Source organism: Schistocerca cancellata, chromosome 3 (genome assembly GCF_023864275.1).
Source record: "Schistocerca cancellata isolate TAMUIC-IGC-003103 chromosome 3, iqSchCanc2.1, whole genome shotgun sequence".
Taxonomy (NCBI): Eukaryota; Metazoa; Arthropoda; class Insecta; order Orthoptera; family Acrididae; genus Schistocerca; species Schistocerca cancellata.
In genome coordinates, this window is record NC_064628.1 from 13,068,191 (window position 1) to 13,087,621 (window position 19,431).

The window sequence follows — 19,431 nt, forward strand, 5'->3', positions numbered from 1 at the left end:
TCACAGGTTAGCCACAACACATACTTTATCTCACATCACTAAAATGTACCTGATGAACACGGACGTTAATTATAACACCATTTGACAGCAGTTTAACAGCGCCACAGTGGGTCACGCCCATGTAGAACATGTTGTTGTTGTTGTTGTTGTTGTGGTCTTCAGTCCTGAGACTGGTTTGATGCAACTCTCCATGCTACTCTATCCTGTGCAAGCTTCTTCATCTCCCAGTATCTACTGCAACCTACATCCTTCTGAATCTGCTTAGTGTATTCATCTCTTGGTCTCCCTCTACGATTTTTACCCTCCACACTGCCCTCCAATGCTAAATTTGTGATCCCTTGATGCCTCAAAACATGTCCTACCAACCGATCCCTTCTTCTAGTCAAGTTGTGCCACAAACTTCTCTTCTCCCCAATCCTATTCAATACCTCCTCATTAGTTACGTGATCTACCCACCTTATCTTCAGCATTCTTCTGTAGCACCACATTTCGAAAGCTTCTATTCTCTTCTTGTCCAAACTAGTTATCGTCCATGTTTCACTTCCATACATGGCTACACTCCATACAAATACTTTCAGAAACGACTTCCTGACACTTAAATCTATACTCGATGTTAACAAATTCCTCTTCTTGAGAAACGCTTTCCTTGCCATTGCCAGTCTACATTTTATATCCTCTCTACTTCGACCATCATCGGTTATTTTACTCCCTAAATAGCAAAACTCCTTTACTACTTTAAGTGTCTCATTTCCTAATCTAATTCCCTCAGCATCACCCGATTTAATTTGACTACATTCCATTATCCTCGTTTTGCTTTTGTTAATGTTCATCTTATATCCTCCTTTCAAGACACTGTCCATTCCGTTCAACTGCTCTTCCAAGTCCTTTGCTGTCTCTGACAGAATTACAATGTCATCGGCGAACCTCAAAGTTTTTACTTCTTCTCCATGAATTTTAATACCTACTCCGAATTTTTCTTTTGTTTCCTCTACTGCTTGCTCAATATACAGATTGAATAACATCGGGGAGAGGCTACAACCCTGTCTTACTCCTTTCCCAACCACTGCTTCCCTTTCATGCCCCTCGACTCTTGTAACTGCCATCTGGTTTCTGTACAAATTGTAAATAGCCTTTCGCTCCCTGTATTTTACCCCTGCCACCTTCAGAATTTGAAAGAGAGTATTCCAGTTAACATTGTCAAAAGCTTTCTCTAAGTCTACAAATGCTAGAAACGTAGGTTTGCCTTTTCTTAATCTTTCTTCTAAGATAAGTCGTAAGGTCAGTATTGCCTCACGTGTTCCAACATTTCTACGGAATCCAAACTGATCTTCCCTGAGGTCGGCTTCTACCAGTTTTTCCATTCGTCTGTAAAGAATTCGCGTTAGTATTTTGCAGCTGTGACTTATTAAACTGATAGTTCGGTAATTTTCACATCTGTCAACACCTGCTTTCTTTGGGATTGGAATTATTATATTCTTCTTGAAGTCTGAGGGTATTTCGCCTGTCTCATACATCGTGCTCACCAGATGGTAGAGTTTTGTCATGACTGGCTCTCCCGAGGCCATCAGTAGTTCAAATGGAATGTTGTCTACTCCCGGGGCCTTGTTTCGACTCCGGTCTTTCAGTGCTCTGTCAAACTCTTCACGCAGTATCTTATCTCCCATTTCGTCTTCATCTACATCCTCTTCCATTTCCATAATATTGTCCTCAAGTACATCGCCCTTGTATAAACCCTCTATATACTCCTTCCACCTCTCTGCCTTCCCTTCTTTGCTTAGAACTGGGTTGCCATCTGAGCTCTTGATATTCATACAAGTGGTTCTCTTCTCTCCAAAGGTCTCTTTAATTTTCCTGTAGGCAGTATCTATCTTACCCCTAGTGAGACAAGCCTCTACATCCTTACATTTGTCCTCTAGCCATCCCTGCTTAGCCATTTTGCACTTCCTGTCGATATCATTTTTGAGGCGTCTGTATTCCTTTTTGCCTGCTTCATTTACTGCATTTTTGTATTTTCTCCTTTCATCAATTAAATTCAATATTTCTTCTGTTACCCAAGGATTTATTTAGCCCTAGTCTTTTTACCTACTTGATTCTCTGCTGCCTTCACTACTTCATCCCTCAGAGCTACCCATTCTTCTTCTACTGTATTTCTTTCCCCCATTCCTGTCAATTGTTCCCTTATGCTCTCCCTGAAACTCTGTACAACCTCTGGTTCTTTCAGTTTATCCAGGTCCCATCTCCTTAAATTCCCACCTTTTTGCAGTTTCTTCAGTTTCAATCTGCAGTTCATAACCAATAGATTGTGGTCAGAATCCACATCTGCCCCAGGAAATGTCTTACAATTTAAAACCTGGTTCCTAAATCTCTGTCTTACCATTAAATAATCTATCTGATACCTACTAGTATCTCCAGGATTCTTCCAGGTATACAACCTTCTTTTATGATTCTTGAACCAAGTGTTGGCTATGATTAAGCTATGCTCTGTGCAAAATTCTACAAGGCGGCTTCCTCTTTCATTCCTTCCCCCCAATCCATATTCACCTATGTTTCCTTCTCTCCCTTTTCCTACTCTCGAATTCCAGTCACCCATGACTATTAAATTTTCGTCTCCTTTCACTACCTGAATAATTTCTTTTATCTCGTCATACATTTTATCTATTTCTTCATCATCTGCAGAGGTAGTTGGCATATAAACTTGTACTAATGTAGTAGGCATGGGCTTTGTGTCTATCTTGGCCACAATAATGCGTTCACTATGCTGTTTGTAGTAGCTAACCCGCACTCCTATTTTTTTATTCATTATTAAACCTACTCCTGCATTACCCCTATTTGATTTTGTATTTATAACCCTGTATTCACCTGACCAGAAGTCTTGTTCCTCCTGCCACCGAACTTCACTAATTCCCACTATATCTAACTTTAACCTATCCATTTCCCTTTTTAAATTTTCTAACCTACCTGCCCGATTAAGGGATCTGACATTCCACGCTCCGATCCGTAGGACGCCAGTTTTCTTTCTCCTGATAACGACGTCCTCCTGAGTAGTCCCCGCCCGGAGATCCGAATGGGGGACTATTTTACCTCCGGAATATTTTACCCAAGAGGACGCCATCATCATTTAATCATACAGTAGAGCTGCATGTCCTCGGGAAAAATTACGGCTGTAGTTTCCCCTTGTTTTCAGCCGTTCGCAGTACCAGCACAGCAAGGCTGTTTTGGTTAATGTTACAAGGCCAGATCAGTCAATCATCCAGACTGTTGCCCCTGCAACTACTGAAAAGGCTGCTGCCCCTCTTCAGGAACCACATGTTTGTCTGGCCTCTCAACAGATACCCCTCCGTTGTGGTTGCACCTACGGTACGGCCATCTGTATCGCTGAGGCACGCAAGCCTCCCCACCAGCGGCAAGGTCCATGGTTCATGGGGTAGAACATATTTAAAAAAAAATTTAAAAATAGTTGTCTTCGGAATTGAATAAATTATATATCTATTAAAAGGGAATAGTCTGCAGATTCAGAAAACGCAAAAAAGTAAAACTTGAACTTTTCATGATTTTGAGCCTTTCCGGAGCCCCTTAACGCGCGCTCGCCACATTGGGCCTACCTGATTGGCTGCTGCTGACGACGATGGAGATGGTCATCGAAAGCTCGAGGATTTTATTCGAGTTGACTCGGTTTGAAAACCGAGAACGTTTTATTCATGTTTGCCGCCGCGAAAGACTCCGTGGCAAACAGTACATTTGTATAGCAAAAGTGAACAGAACAGCAGGGTTAAGCCACAGAAACCACAAGCGCCAGAGGTGGTTGGCTGTTTGATTTGGAGGAGGGGACCAGACAGCGAGGTCATCGGTCTCATCGGATTAGGGAGGGATGGGGAACGAAGTCGGCCGTGCCCTTTGAAAGGAACCATCCCCACATTTGCCTGGAGTGATTTAGAGAAATCACGCAAAACGTAAATCAGGATGGCTGGACGCCGGTTTGAACCGTCGTCCTCCAGAATGCGTCCAGTGTGCTAACCACTGCTCCACCTTGGTCCGTCGCGAAGTGTGTGCATATTTTTAATCTGTGAATTGAATATAAGTGCACATCCAAAATGTTAAACTTTTCGTTTTGGCCTGGTGGAAACTGCAATGCCCTCATGTGTTCTCTTTTCCTCCAACATTTCTCATCTTTTCACCACTTCTTTTCATTCATTCAGTTTCACATTTACCTTACTGCTTCCTCCTCGGAACCGAGAATTTAACACTTTTCTGGGAATTCTTTTTCACCTGCTTTTTCTGTTTTTATGTGTTTTTTTTTTAATCTTTGAATCCAGCTTGTTCATTTCCTTTACCAGAGGTACTTGATATCTGTGACGTAAACCTCGTATCATTCATCACATATAAATCTAAAAAGTTTCCTCGTCTTAATTTTTTTGGGTATTTCATGTTTTCCGGGATACTTATCAACACAATGTAACACAATGTTTTAGCAAATTTCTGCACTAAAGGCAAGGTTTTGACGTCGAGTACACGTAGTTACGACAGTAAGAACAACATCCATCTTGAGGTTAAAATTCACTCTCGTGTCCGTGTTTGGTTAGAAATTTGTTTTTGAATAGGTTATCCTTTGAGCAAATTTCTTCTTTTCTATCTAATAAAAAGTCCACTAATGTTGCTATAATTTCAGCGAAGCATGTAGAAAAGTTCTTCTGTACTAAATTCTCTACAGTTGCAGATGACAAACTGTGAAATGAAGACAGTTATAACGCAAAATACAGAAAGCAACGAAAACCACACCATATGCTACAAGGTTTTCAAGTATGTAAATAATACCTTAAAAACTGAAATTGTTCTATGTAGTTTAATAGACAAAGTAGAAAACCCACTGATGCTTTAAATTCAGCAAAACATCTACAAATTGGTAGAAAAGAAGAAAAAATTGCTCAACTTCGAACCTATCCAAAAACAAATGTAACACTTTTTATATTCACAACAGGCTGTTAAGGTAAAATTCATTTAAAACTTTAGTTTTACAATACAAGTATAAGACTAAGGTAGACAATGGATATTTGATGTATTTAGTTAAACTTAGCTTTTATATGATTCTGCCTTCTCTAATTTGTGACATTAATATCGTGTCCATTTACAGTGTTTTATAATTATCTCGTTGTTTGTAGCTCTACATGTTCTGTCATTTATTTGATCTCAAAAGCGAAAAGAGCGTATTCCTCACTAATGTCACCTCTCAGCTGAATCTCACAAAAATGCAAGCGGAGTTGGCAGTTGACTCTTCACATAGCCACTGGCAATCGTTATGTGACGAGTTATAAGCTTTGGTTGGTAAATTTTTACTTGTTTTGACTAGTAATGTATGTACAACATTTGTCCCTCTTATGTAACTATCGTTACAGATCGTAATAGCCGAAAAATAAATGAAAGGCTTTTTTAAAAATTCGTAATGACAGTGGACTCATTCAAGAAGTTTATTGTATTCATTAGTAACGGTACACTTTGTAGTATTCTTTTCCAAACAACGACCGCTACTTTAGGTAAAACTACACACTCGTTTACACCTAACAAAGATAATGGCATGAAGTTGGTAATGAGCCCTAACTAGAAATTATCATTTTGTACTTGTATTACCGCAAATTATCAAATTATAACTGAACAGCAAACACGTTTTCTCTTGGGAAACTTTTCATATCGCCACGTCAGTTCGTTGGCAGGCTTTCTGCTGGGGTTAGTTCGTAACAACTAGCTTTTTCGTAGAAGTGGTGCTGTGTCGAAACGATATCTTTTCCTCGAAAATAATTATTTCCTGTGACCAACGATGTTCTTAGAAGCTTCGCAGCAACGATAGAGAGAGCCATGAACTGACGTCGGTAGATTAGTCTCGTTTCGAAACTTCAAGCTCTGCGATCGTTCTGTGCCACTGTTGTTGGAGGTGGGACGACATACATCACCACCATCGTACATTCAACGGAATTTGTTGAAATTTCATTAATGCGGTCGCGCTTACACCAGGCGTCTCTAATTTGGCAGTTGCTGCATGAGATTACCCCTTTGGAGCAAACCAGAAGCAAGTCTTCATCGCAATTCTTATTTTTCATTAGCTATGAGTTTCAGTAATCGTCTTCGCATTCTGTGGAATAAGCGAAGGGCAGAAATCAACTGTGTAACGTGAAAGCAAGCGGATACATTTAACAACAATGTACTTACAATCTAAATACAACAATTGCCGTAAATCGGCACAGTTTTACGATGATTTCAGAACACGTAGGCCGGGTGCAGACTGGATGCAAAGTAGATTGCAATACCATGGGAAGTATAAGGAATCCATAACCGTCGCTAGATGAACGCGTAATGCCCAGAGATATTGTCATGATGGCTTATACGTAAGGAGAGATATGGCCCAATTTACGAATTATATACTCGAATAGCAATATAATTTTTTTACGCTTTCGAAAGTAGACTTTTGGAACGGACACGGTAAAGATGGTACCCAACAGAAAGAAAAAGTAAACTTTTTGGATAGAAATATTGTGACAGTCTACAACAGGTATTTTTCAGTTCAACATTTTGCTGATACAGGACCAACAACCTTTACTATTTCATGATTATCAAATCCATCATGAAATAAAATGTGTGGCTAGGACGTCCCGTCGAGTAGGTGCAAGTCTTTTTAGTCGCAGTTGAGCTACATACGTTTGATGACTAGTTCCGGACCAACTGCTTCATTCTCAAGCATGACCTGAGGCTGCACAGTCCCTGATGTTATAACAATGGCAATACATGCTTTACACAGTAATCACGGATAAGTGTCGCAATCGACGTGTGCCTACTTAGCAAGTCAAAATTCTTAACTTGCTAAGTAGGCACCTGTTGATTGTGACACTCGTCTACAATTACTTTGTAAAGTATGTATTACCATTGTAACGTTCGTCATTAACATCGCGCAATGTCAGTGCAGCCTCAGTAGGTCAAGCCTGAGAATGAACCACCTAGTATGAAACTCGTCGCCAAATATACGTACTGCAGCAGTGACATCTGGTTATAAAAGCTTCGTGAAAAACTGGTATTCCATATACAAGAACTTAAACACATCATACGGCAGTCTAAAAGACATTACAGATATAGTACAGGATTGATCACACAATCTGTAAACGTTAACATTGCAGAAACAAAACAGTAACAAAGATATAGTCCCAAGTAAAAATTTAAGTAGTATCTGACGTTCGCGAGGCCGAACAGAATCTGTGTATGCCCGTTAATTTATTTATTAAACCTGATATTAGGGCCGTCAGTCACTCTTAGATCGGACCAGGGTTTCACTAGCTTTTTTACGTCATTGTTACCTAAGAAATAACTATTTTTATTACATAGTCTTTAGAACCCAATTTACGCCTCAGCAGCTCTGACGCCAAGATACAGAAATAAGGACGAAAGCCGATACATTTTACTGTTCACAAAACAATATGGAAGCGTTCATCCTGATGCTAACTTAATTAGCTATGCAATTATTTCAGGCCGAGTTTACCTCATTACTGGGACAGTTAGGTTGGGGGATGGAGGCAGAAAAAGTGTTCCAGAAAAAATGATCCATCCGATATTCCGTATTGATTTGAAGATCATTGGGTATCGTCGAAACCAGTCTAAGACTGTGGAACGAACTATTTTTTTTTAACTGACATTTTATTACCAAAAGTGTTTACGTGAATTTCACAAAGCGTTCTTGGCAGTTTCGTTAGACTTCCATTTTTATTTATTTTTCACTTTTAGATTATGCTGTAAACGAGACGCTCTTCTCAGACAATTGACTTTTGTAAAAGACGTGAATGCTGTCCGGATCGACACGTAGCTTACATAGGTAAAGCAAATTCGTAAGTACTGTCTTTACTCTTTGCAACAGAAAGATAAAGGTGTCCGAGATCACTTTACGAAAACAGTCCAAACTCCGCTGGCAACAGACCCAGGGGCTGACGCAACGGTATTTCTGAAGTGGCGGAAACCTCCAGTGCTGCTAACTTGGGCAGCATTCGTCCATCACTGGCCTACTTGATCGCACGTCTGCCTAGCGCTGCCTCTCGGACTTGCGAAAGTCCTGTGGGGAAAGCAATACTGTCTACAGTTTCTTCATTTTACAGTAGAAGTGCCCTTAGCTTCTTACGCCAGTCGTCTAAGCTCTCCAACTTACAATTTTGTGTCGGGTCTGCTTGTCTGACAGCGAAAGCTATTGTTTTCCAGTGTCGAAGCAATAGTCGCCTGAAAGCACCGTGATAAGCTAAACTGCACCTGTGGTGCATTTTTTACAAGGAAATTTCTATAACTCCTAACCTTTAATCCATGTGGGTTCATTCAGACGTGACACGCTTTTTTAAAAAATGTTAGGTCTTTCCGGAACAGAACTCAAAAATTCCTACTATCTCTGTGTCGCACGGTTTGTAGTTTTAAATGTCATTTGTCTCCCCTAAGGACATGCGAAGTCTCCCATCTTGAAAAATCGATACCACAGCTCAGTGATCGCTAGAGATGTACACTAAGTTCAGACGCTTCTAGGAAACTATAGTACTCCGCAATCAGGCTATCTTTAATTTCGTACGCTTTACATCTCCGAGACTACACTGACAGTTTTAGAGCTATTTCTTCACACAACTACCCTTGCGTAATCCAAGTTCCCAGGAGTTTTCCTAAACCGCAGACCACCGGTTTGATTTCCTCCGACTCTGCACTTCCGCTGTGCGCAACTTAGCAATGCGAACTCACGAGTCACATTCGTCATCGTCGTATTTCGTCGAAAAGTTGCTAAGTACTCTGTTTGCGTCATCTTTCGCGTTTCGTCGTCTCGGTATTTCAGTGCGTGAGTCCTTTTTCAGCGGCAATGTTTGGGACGCTGTATGAGGTGCATTCAAGTTCTAAGGCCTCCGATTTTGTTTCTAATTAACTAATCACCCGAAATCGATGAAACTGGCGTTACTTCTCGACGTAACCGCCCTGCAGACGTACACATTTTTCACAACGCTGACGCCATGATTCCATGGCAGCGGCGAAGGCTTCTTTAGGAGTCTGTTTTGACCACTGGAAAATCGCTGAGGCAATAGCAGCACGGCCGGTGAGTGTGCGGCCACGGAGAGTGTCTTTCATTGTTGGAAAAAGCCAAAAGTCACTAGGAGCCAGGTCAGGTGAGGAGGGAGCATGAGGGATCACTTCAAAGTTGTTATCACGAAGAAACTGTTGCGTAACGTTAACTCGATGTGCGGGTGGGTTGTCTCGGTGAAACAGCATACGCGCAGCCCTTCCCGGACGTTTTTGTTGCAGTGCAGGAAGGAATTTGTTCTTCAAAACATTTTCGTAGGATGCACCTGTTACCGTAGTGCCCTTTGGAACGCAATGGGTATGGATTACGCCCTCGCTGTCCCAGAACATGGACACCATCATTTTTTCAGCACTGGCGGTTATCTGAAATTTTTTTGGTGGCGGTGAATCTGTGTGCTTCCATTGAGCTGACTGGCGCTTTGTTTCCGGATTGAAAAATGGCATCCACGCCTCATCCATTGTCACAACCGACGAAAAGAAAGTCCCATTCATGCTGTCGTTGCGTGTCAACATTGCTGGGCAACATGCCACACGGGCAGCCGTGTGGTCGTCCGTCAGAATTCGTGGCACCCACCTGGATGACACTTTTCGCATTTTCAGGTCGTCATGCAGGATTGTGTGCACAGAACCCACAGAAATGCCAACTCTGGAGGCGATCTGTTCAACAGTCATTCGGCGATCCCCCAAAACAATTCTCTCCACTTTCTCGATCATGTCGTCAGACCGGCTTGTGCGAGCCCGAGGTTGTTTCGGTTTGTTGTCACATGATGTTCTGCCTTCATTAAACTGTCGCACCCACGAACGCATTTTCGACACATCCATAACTCCATCACCACATGTCTCCAACTGTCGATGAATTTCAATTGGTTTCACACCACACAAATTCAGAAAAGGAATGATTGCACGCTGTTCAAGTAAGGAAAACGCCGCCATTTTAAGTATTTAAAACAGTTCTCATTGTCGCCGCTGGCGATAAAATTCCATCTGCCGTAAGGTGCTGCCATCTCTGGGACGTATTAACAATGAACGCGGCCTCATTTTAAAACAATGCGCATGTTTCTCTCTCTTTCCAGTCCGGAGAAAAAAAATTGGAGGCCTTAGAACTTGAATGCACATCGTAACCGCACGAATGCCTCTATACATAGGCTAACATGTTGCAATAGGTTGTTTCCTAAGAAGAACTGCGCTGTAATATATTGGCAACTTTTTTCATGCTGATTCTAGCGGCAGTTGCTTACCTTAAGAATATTACAATACATGTTCAAGTGTCGCCTACAAACTCATTTCTATTGTGCAATCACCGGTAGTGGCTGGTTGCTTCGGATGTAGATGATCGAGAAAAAACAAAATCCAGTAACTGCATGTATTAAAACGGAGAAAAGAATGTTTGCCGGTACTAAAACGTTAAAAATGCTTTCCTTGGATGATGTAAGTTTACACTGTTCATTTTCCACATATTTTCCGCGTTCGACTTACGAAATCCATAACCTAACATTAAACCTTTTTGTGACAGGAATATGCATTTCACCTGATTCAGGGGAAGAAATGCAACATGTATTAAGACAAATTACACCTGACGATGGACCTACAGGGTCCGAAACGCATCGTGTAGTTAGTAAAACACGAAAAAGTTGTGACTGAAGGCGTTGTTTAGTTCATACTTCCAATGTTTTGAATATAGTCACGTTGTAAGCTGCAAAATATGGATACAATTAAATCGAGTAAGGTTTGGTAACTATCTCTCGTGAGTGTAACAATTATTCACCAAATAAATTTGTCTAGTCTTCATGGTTAGACGATGCATGCGCTTGTTTCACCTTAGATAATTCTGGCTAGATATACCTAGATGTTTCAAAAAACTTTGCTCTAACCACTGATCAGTGAATTTTGCACGCGGTGACGCAAACGCTAACTATCAGTTTTCCACGGGCAGTGGAGGGCAACGATGCCATTGCAGACAGACAAGTGACGTCTGGGATGCCAATGTATATGAATAGAGCGGTAACGGACTGTCCCATATAGATGGCTGTGTCCGTTTCTCGTTGCCTGAATTTCGAGTCACAGCCCTGCGTAGCGACTGCTCACTATCGTCTACTGGTCCTCAGAATTTTCGTTACGTTGACAGTGGAAACTTTCGCCGAAACTGTAATGCGTATACTACGTTTTCCACCCAACGTATTTCTACCTCCCTGACTTTTGTAATGCAGACCAGAATATATTTAATCGTAGAATTTATTTTCGTTTTTACGCATTACACAAAACGGTCATTTCGATGATGGAGGAACTTACCCAAGTTAAAAATATTTTAACAAGCAGTAAGCGGCGTAGTGTAGGCTATGTGATTTCTATACAAATAATTCTTAGTCCACCAGAGATTAATTTGGGGAACATTCCGAACTATAAAATATGCACTTCCAATTAGAAGACAAATGTAGCCATTTAAAAAATCGCATCCGTCATCAAGTCTCAACGAATGAACATTAAGTTCATACAAGATGAAGCAGCGCATATAGTCTTTGTCGGTACTTATTGACATAATGGCGCCTAACACGAGTGCCAGAGTGCGTACTGGAAGGTACTAGAAGGGTTCGTAATGGCCGAAAGTCTTACAAAATGTGCTGTAGAACAATCAGTTCACTAATGAGTTTCATTGAAACGCCTTGCAAAAAGTGAATTGTACTCTTTGCATAGGACACCAGAGAACTCCAGTATTAGGGAAACAATATCAAGATCCAATTTATATCTGTGTCCAGTAATCCTGTTTTCTTTCATGAAGAACCTGCTCATATTGAAAGTATTGGTATCTGGGGCACAGTATCCCAATAGCTCATTTTTGGTCTAGTGTACGACAGAACCTACAAATTTTCCCTTCAGTCCAGTCGTCAACCAACAGAACATTACTTTGCGGCAAGGTTGAGCAGTTTGCAGTTGACATTCAAGTTGTATGCGTGCATATCGAAGGTAGGAAGCTTTTCCCGTAATGTTAATGGTGCCTCATTTTGGAAATTTGGCTCTACCACCCTGCTCCTTTGTGGGTTGAATGAGCCGCTGTATGGAGTAAATGATCCTCACCTCTTCTAACAGCTGATGCTTATCGTGAGGGAAATCGCTGTGCTATATACACGTGTGAATGAAGGCTGTGCAATGAAACAGCAAGTTTTCCGCCATCGGGTGGCCACCGCAGGGCCTCAGTTTATTGATTGTTGGACAGACATTGCTGCACAATGTCTTCGTGAGAGTTACTTTCGATTCATAATTTCCTCACCAGAAAACACGTCCATTTTTCGTAGTGTTAGTAGTAAAAATGGCCAGAATTTCTGTCTAGCGAGTCCAGTGGCACTCTGACACGCTCACACACAGTTTATAGCTCTTCCTGCATCTTTCATTCGCTACGCTGGAGGGCAGGGCACATTGTTGAATTAAGTTATTTGTGCAAAATCCCAGCACTATCCTAAGATAGTGATGTGTGCGCATCGACCTAGCGGTTATCGATCACGTCTGGCGTAAAGTTTGCCTATATAGAGCGCGCCTGAGGCGAGGTGCAGAAATAAGAGTGAACACGGAGCCGCTAGGAGGCGGAGTCGTGCATGCACTGTGTCTGGAAGCACGCTGGGCGACACTAACAGCTGGCAATGCGTACAACTGAGACTGTTGCTACTGGGGTTAGCGATTCTGACGTCCATTGGTTGACGGGACTCTGAGTGGACAGCCTTGTTTCTGCTCACGACGGCATCGGAACCATAGATTTTTTTGGGGGGAGGGGGGTTGAGCAAAATTTCAGCCTATGAACTCTGGTAACAACGTGATTTAATTATTGTTGCCTCATTCTAAATTCTCGTCCCCAGGGAAGCGTCCTGGGACCTCTGCTGTTCCTGATCTATATAAATGACCTGGGTGACAATCCGAGCAGTTCTCTTAGGTTGTTCGCAGATGATGCTGTAATTTACCGTCTAGTAAGGTCATCCGAAGACCAATATCAGTTGCAAAGCGATCTAGAAAAGATTGCTGTATGGTGTGGCAGGTGGCAGTTGACGCTAAATAACGAAAAGTGTGAGGTGATCCACACGAGTTCCAAAAGAAATCCGTTGGAATTCGATTACTCGATACATAGTACAATTCTCAAGGCTGTCAATTCAACTAAGTACCTGGGTGTAAAAATTACGAACAACTTCAGTTGGAAAGCCGACATAGATAATATTGTGCGGAGGGACAGCCAAAGGTTGCGTTTCATTGGCAGGACACTTAGAAGATGCAACAAGTTCACTAAAGAGACAGCTTACACTACACTCGTTCGTCCTCTGTTAGAATATTGCTGCGCGGTGAGAGATCCTTACCAGGTGGGATTGACGGAGGACATCGAAAGGGTGCAAAAAAAGGGCAGCTCGTTTTGTATTATCACGTAGTAGGGGAGAGAGTGTGGCAGATATGATACATAAGTTGGGATGGAAGTCATTAAAGCAAAGACGTTTTTCGTCGCGACGAGATCTATTTACGAAATTTCAGTCACCAACTTTCTCTTCCGAATGCGAAAATATTTTGTTGAGCCCAACCTACATAGGTAGGAATGATCGTCAAAATAAAATAAGAGAAATCGGAGCTCGAACAGAAAGGTTTAGGAGTTCGTTTTTCCCGCGCGCTGTTCGAGAGTGGAATGGTAGAGAGATAGTATGATTGTGGTTCGATGAACCCTCTGCCAAGCACTTAAATGTGAATTGCAGAGTAGTCATGTAGATGTAGATTTACTTCAGTCTGTGCTATGGGTATCGTCAACTGCCAGTCCTGAACGATTTCCTTAGTAGTGAAATCCCTGTATTTTGATGATTTATCAAATGTGGTTAAATTTTTTTATTTTATTTGCTTGACCAATTGGTTGCTTGACGTTTTCCAGGCCATAGTTTAAATTGCCATTATTGTCTGGCCTGCATTCCTGAAGCACGTATGAACATGTTTTTGAGGTTTGTTGAATTAACACCATCTGTTTGTTTCAGAAGCTCGTCTTGTTACTTTGTGTTCTCTCCCGCGTGTACAACGACCTGCCTGAGGAGGCGTGTTGATTGTTGGGGAGTAAAAGGGCTCGTATCAAGAGCGGCAGTTCATGTGTAATGAAGGGAAAGCTGTGTAATCCTGCTTTGAGTATACGCCTGCAATTATAACCACTATCTCTTGGTGCATTTGCAGTTGCGTGAGTGGTGGCTTAATTTTAAAACCACGAGTTTGTTTAATGATCCTGTGTTGAACTATTGTAGAAGTTAACTCTAAAGTCATTCACTTGTCAACTTTAATTTTAGAGGTTTCTATAATTAGAGTAATGTTTTATGAGAAACTTTCTCTTAAATTTTATGCTCTGTGTTTTTTAAATCGTGAGCTTATTGGTAGATGCCAGCTTAGAATAAGGTCTACGGTTACATTCTGGCCTAGTTATTTAGTTATTTTTCTATTTGAAGTACCAGGCTTATGGGATTCTGATTGCTTTAATAGTGCTTGTTTAAATATTACTAGTTGGTAAAATATATTTTAGTCTTATTATTTTAACAGCTTGCCTAAAAGTTTAATGCTAAGTGAGCTGATGTTTGTCTACCCTTGCTTAAGATTAAGTCTGGGAGCGCAATGATTCTGTATGTATATTTTGTGTATTTTTTTTACTAAGTACCAAGGAATGAAACATGCTCATGGTTATATTGTAATAAAGTCAAACACGTTGATAATTGTGGCACAGTCCTTTCATTGACTGAGCCTTTCCTGTGCCAGCGTAAAGTTGCTCTACAGATAGTATGAGCAGTCTTAGATATTGGCCCTTTGTAGAGCTCAAGTCTTTTCGTCCAGGTCTAAGTTAACCAATTGGGACAGGGTGTCAAGTCCCTACTAACCACAACATCTTCATACATAAATACTTCTCTGGTCATGTAACAGCGGCACTCACACATTTGCGGCATATAGAGGCGGTCATATAGCGATCCAAAACCAGTAAAGTTTAACAGACGGCTATTTTTTTTAATATGCCGAGCAGAATTATCTTAGAAATTTAACAGCGTGAAATATGAGTAAAAGATACTTACGTGCTGCGGTTTCAGTTCGAGCGGGATCTCTCTAAAATCTGTAAAGAGAGAAAATTTAATAAGTGATAAATTTCTCAGTCCATGCTAAAACATATGTAGCATGGAGAATTCAATGGCGTAGGTTAATGTAATTCACGTAACTTATACGTTTACACTACAAATAGTAAAATCGTGGCAGAAATTTCGTTCAGGCTACCAAGGAGTTTTAACCCAAATGTTCAGTAATAACACCCTATTTCGTAACAAATCATTTCGCAAATACTACCTGCAGTTTCGACATACTGCCCAACAATTGTTTAACCTCTCCGGTAATACCAGTCTCTTCTAGCGGGGATTGTCCACCTGTGTCTTTCGCTGTGTCTATATTACGCTTGTCCTCATTTTTATTATATTTCTGTGGCACCTTTCTCTTTCTCAAAGTTCACATTTAACTTTGATACAACACTATGTTCCGATTCTTCGCTAGACAGGTCAAACTGAGGTGATAGCCACTGTATGTTTAACAATTTTATCTATTCTTAGACGCACATACTCATTTTTCCATACGAAAACTCTAAGACGTATCAAACGCGTGATAAGAGGCAACAGGAACCACTTGTTTCAAGGACAGTACCAACAGCACCTTTATGCAGTAAACAACAAATACAGGACGAAGTCTTGTCTTAAATCGCAGTCGGAAGGTATGCTGTAATAAATTCTATTCACTTTGAACGTCATTACATCATAAAAATCAACTTCAATAGGGCTGACTTTACTGATTAAGCAATTTCACAATGAAAGGTTTTCATTAGCTCCTCTGTTATTTATGCACAACGTAGGCTATTCCTTTGTTCACGTATCGTAAAAGGTAAATATTTCCCCTGTTGGTTATGGGCACCCTCACGAGATAACACTCACAGGAAACCAAATCACTCTTGCAGCCTACACAGCGCGTCACGAAAACAAAACACAAGCAGTGTAAGATTAGGAAGCCGTAAAGGCACGAAGTCCGCTACAGCACGAGTAATCACAGTGAGAACAGGTCAACAGCAGGTGACAGGCGACTTGGCTGAGGTAGGTGAGTCACGTAACGCAACCCTCCCGTCAACGTCCTAACATTCTCTAGAATCTGACCACCACCTACACGAATATACCTGCCTAAAGCACTTTGGGAGTTTAGACCAACCTTCGGGATCAGGACAATTTTACTTCTGATTAGGGGAAACCCGAAGTGTCTCAGAACCAATTCTCAGTGTCTTCAGGTGCGAGTGTACTCAGTTGCCAAATGTTACACAGGCTTAATTTCGTTTGCTTCCTCACCAGTTCCTTTATTTGGCCCGACCATCATACTCAACGCTCTCTGTAGTACATTTCCAGTTTCAGTTGTTACCGCTAAACGCCCATCGCAGCACAGAATACGAAACTGGCGAGTAACAGGAACTTATGGAGTAACTAGTTTAGAGTCCTGTTATCTATTTCCAGGAAATTTTACAGGGTCTCTACACCGAAATGTCATTTTTGAAGCGGTTTAAAAATAGTAAATCTGTTTCAGGTCTGGCTTGTCCGTTGTGTTCAGAAGCACCTAAAGTTTCAGCTTAATTTGTCAACGTTTGGGGAGTATTCATTGTTGTCCGTCCAAGCGAAAATTGCGTCATTTCAGAAGGTACAAACCGCGCTTTGGTGCGCAGAGTTTAAATCCATTGTTATGGTGCAAAGACAGTTTGGTTGTGTTTACATTAACGTAGCACCAGACGCCATGAGGGTAAAAGCATGGCATAGGCAGTTCCTGGACACTTGGCAGCGTTCTGAACAGTCACGCAGGGGTCAGCGTGTGCCTGAAGATTAACCCTAGGACGCCAAGAAACTTTCATACTACATATTCCCTTTGAGTTATTGCTTGTTGGCTATTTTATGAAACGTTAGTGTCAATATATTTTATAGAAAATTCCTGCTTTGAAAGAAAAAAATAAACTTATTATGGGTGCCCCCCCTCCCTTAGGCTTCCATGCTATAGAAAATTTCCCTTAGTAGGATTTCGTATTTCTCATCTCTACAACAATGCAAGTTAGTTTCTTGTTGGTTGGTATTCTTGATATTCACAACAATCTGTTTACTTTCAGAGGAAGTGATTGTTTATGTCAGTCAGCTGTTACTTATCTTGTAAACTTGCAGTGAGTTAGTGCAATTCCTTACTGTTCACATCCAGACTTAGAAGTGACTAAAATAATACGTGACTCGTCTTTAGAAAGAGTTGTGAATGAAATTTTACATGAAGATTCTGACCCGAGGAGTGAAAGTGAATATGAGGATGGTGTTATGAAGTATGATTCAGATAGGGAAAGTGATGTGGATGTTAGAGAAGATGAAGATAGCGCAGCTTCAGGCAGTGACCACCAGGATCTTATTGTGGCCGAGTCTGGAAGAAGGTACGTAACCACACAGCCTAGAATTCCTCGGAGGTCTGTTGCTAATATAGTAAGAGAGCAGGCAGGAGTTAACTCCAGCTGGTGTTTGCCACTCACCTGGAGAAGCCTTTAAGTTACTTGTTACGCCTGACATCGTGGATGTTACAGTAACACATTCAAATGAAGAGGCAGTTTGGGGAAATGTTACTTTGACCAATGAGAAAGAATTGTGTGCCTTTATAGGAAACCTGATACTTATGGAGGCAAATAAGGACAATTCCGTCAGTGTACACGATCTTTGGTCAGACCTAATGGGTCGGTCAGTTTACAAGTGTATTGTGGCAAGGAGAGGTAGGTGCCATATTTGTGTAACAGAAGCTAAAACAAAGAAGCAGAAGTACAACAATCTAAGTAAACCAAAACAGTATTGTGCAAAGTGTCAAACATGTGTGTAACACACATTCAGAAAAAAATGTGAAGTATGTCTCTTGCCTTGAAGTTGAGGACTCAGTAGTCTGTTGTATATGAACACATCTGTATTTTGTAATATGTCAATCTTTATTCACTCAATCCAATATTTATATTAATTAACAACATTTATAAACCAATGCCTTAGTTAAAATACATAAACCATTTTGAAAGTTGTAATTTTTCGTCAGTAAACTTATTTAATACCTGTGGGCTCGCCGAAACCTCCCCTTAGGCATCCAAGTTAGAAAAAAAGGCTTGGGCGTCCTAGGGTTGAGTGAGAATGTCTGCCTAGCATGCCAACCAAGTGCTAGGAAAACAATTCGTCAGGATTCACGGAACTTCAGATGTCAGTGAAACTATTCGCACGATCCTTAAAAATCGGTTGCGTATTCATAAGAGGTGCAGGTCCACCGGCCGTAAAGCCCGACGACAAGAACGGCGGCCCTACACAGTAACAGCAAGGCCAGTTCGAGAGCATTTTTCCATACAAACGACATATTTGACGCAACACCCCCCCTCCCTCCTCACCGTTTTCCTTCCCTCCTTTATACATTACTTGCCGTTACTTCGGCTCTTGATAAGACCCTTTAAAATGCATCTAAATCCATTGAGCGTGGAAATGGACTGTTTTCGCTACTAATTACGATACACATGGCTTAAAAATTTTGCACTAAGGGCGCCTCCATCGGGGTTTCAGCTTGGTGCCCTAAGCGACCGCTTGTGACGATGGAGCCTTAAACCCAGCCCTTAGTATCACGAAAAGGTGCGTGACAGTCCGAAAGTGAATGTATGGTGTGGCCTCACATGCATCAACATAACTGCGTCACCCTTTGCTGAGGAGACAGTCACAGGAATGACGTAGCTGGAGATGATGTACTTTGGTTTCAACGAAATGGTGCTCCACCTCACAGGCCGTTGGATCCTCTGACAATTCTGAATTTAACATTTCCAGGAGACTGGATTGGACGTGATGGACCCACGAATTGGCTTTCTCCTGACATCACACCAGTGGATTTACACGATGGTCAGGGTCTTCGCCACGGCAGTGCGGGAACTTCGAGATATTCGTACTAGGATGGTGGAAGCCATCAGCACCATCCCTCCCAGACACGTTCCATAGGACCCGGGTGGATATTGAACGCAGACATTCGTGTCACCATAGCGGCTCTCGCGAAACAGCTTTTTGGTACATAATCTTTTTTTTCAAAACTTGGCATAAAACATTTTAAAGAAGGAAATAAAATTTAATTATGCGTCGGGAGCAAACTGAAAATAAGGGTATTTCGATGTAATTGTCATGTATATTGTAGTCTATAAAATTTCGTGTGTACAGCGACGGAACGTCTTCATTCTCGCAAAACAGTATATTTGCGTTGTTAAGGCCTAACGCTCAGAGCTTCCAAAACCGGTGCACCACCTACAGCTTTGTACAGATACGGATGTGGCGG

At 41.5% G+C, this 19,431-nt stretch overlaps 1 protein-coding gene across 1 annotated transcript in view; it reads right to left on the reverse strand.

Moving 5' to 3' along the window:
• LOC126176791 (CD151 antigen) overlaps positions 1–19,431 on the reverse strand; it is a 224,504-nt gene that overhangs the window by 145,242 nt on the left and 59,831 nt on the right. Inside the window, exon 2 of the mRNA XM_049923963.1 lies at positions 15,129–15,166. The gene's annotated coding sequence lies outside the window, so the exon portion shown is untranslated. The remainder of the gene's footprint in view (positions 1–15,128; positions 15,167–19,431) is intronic.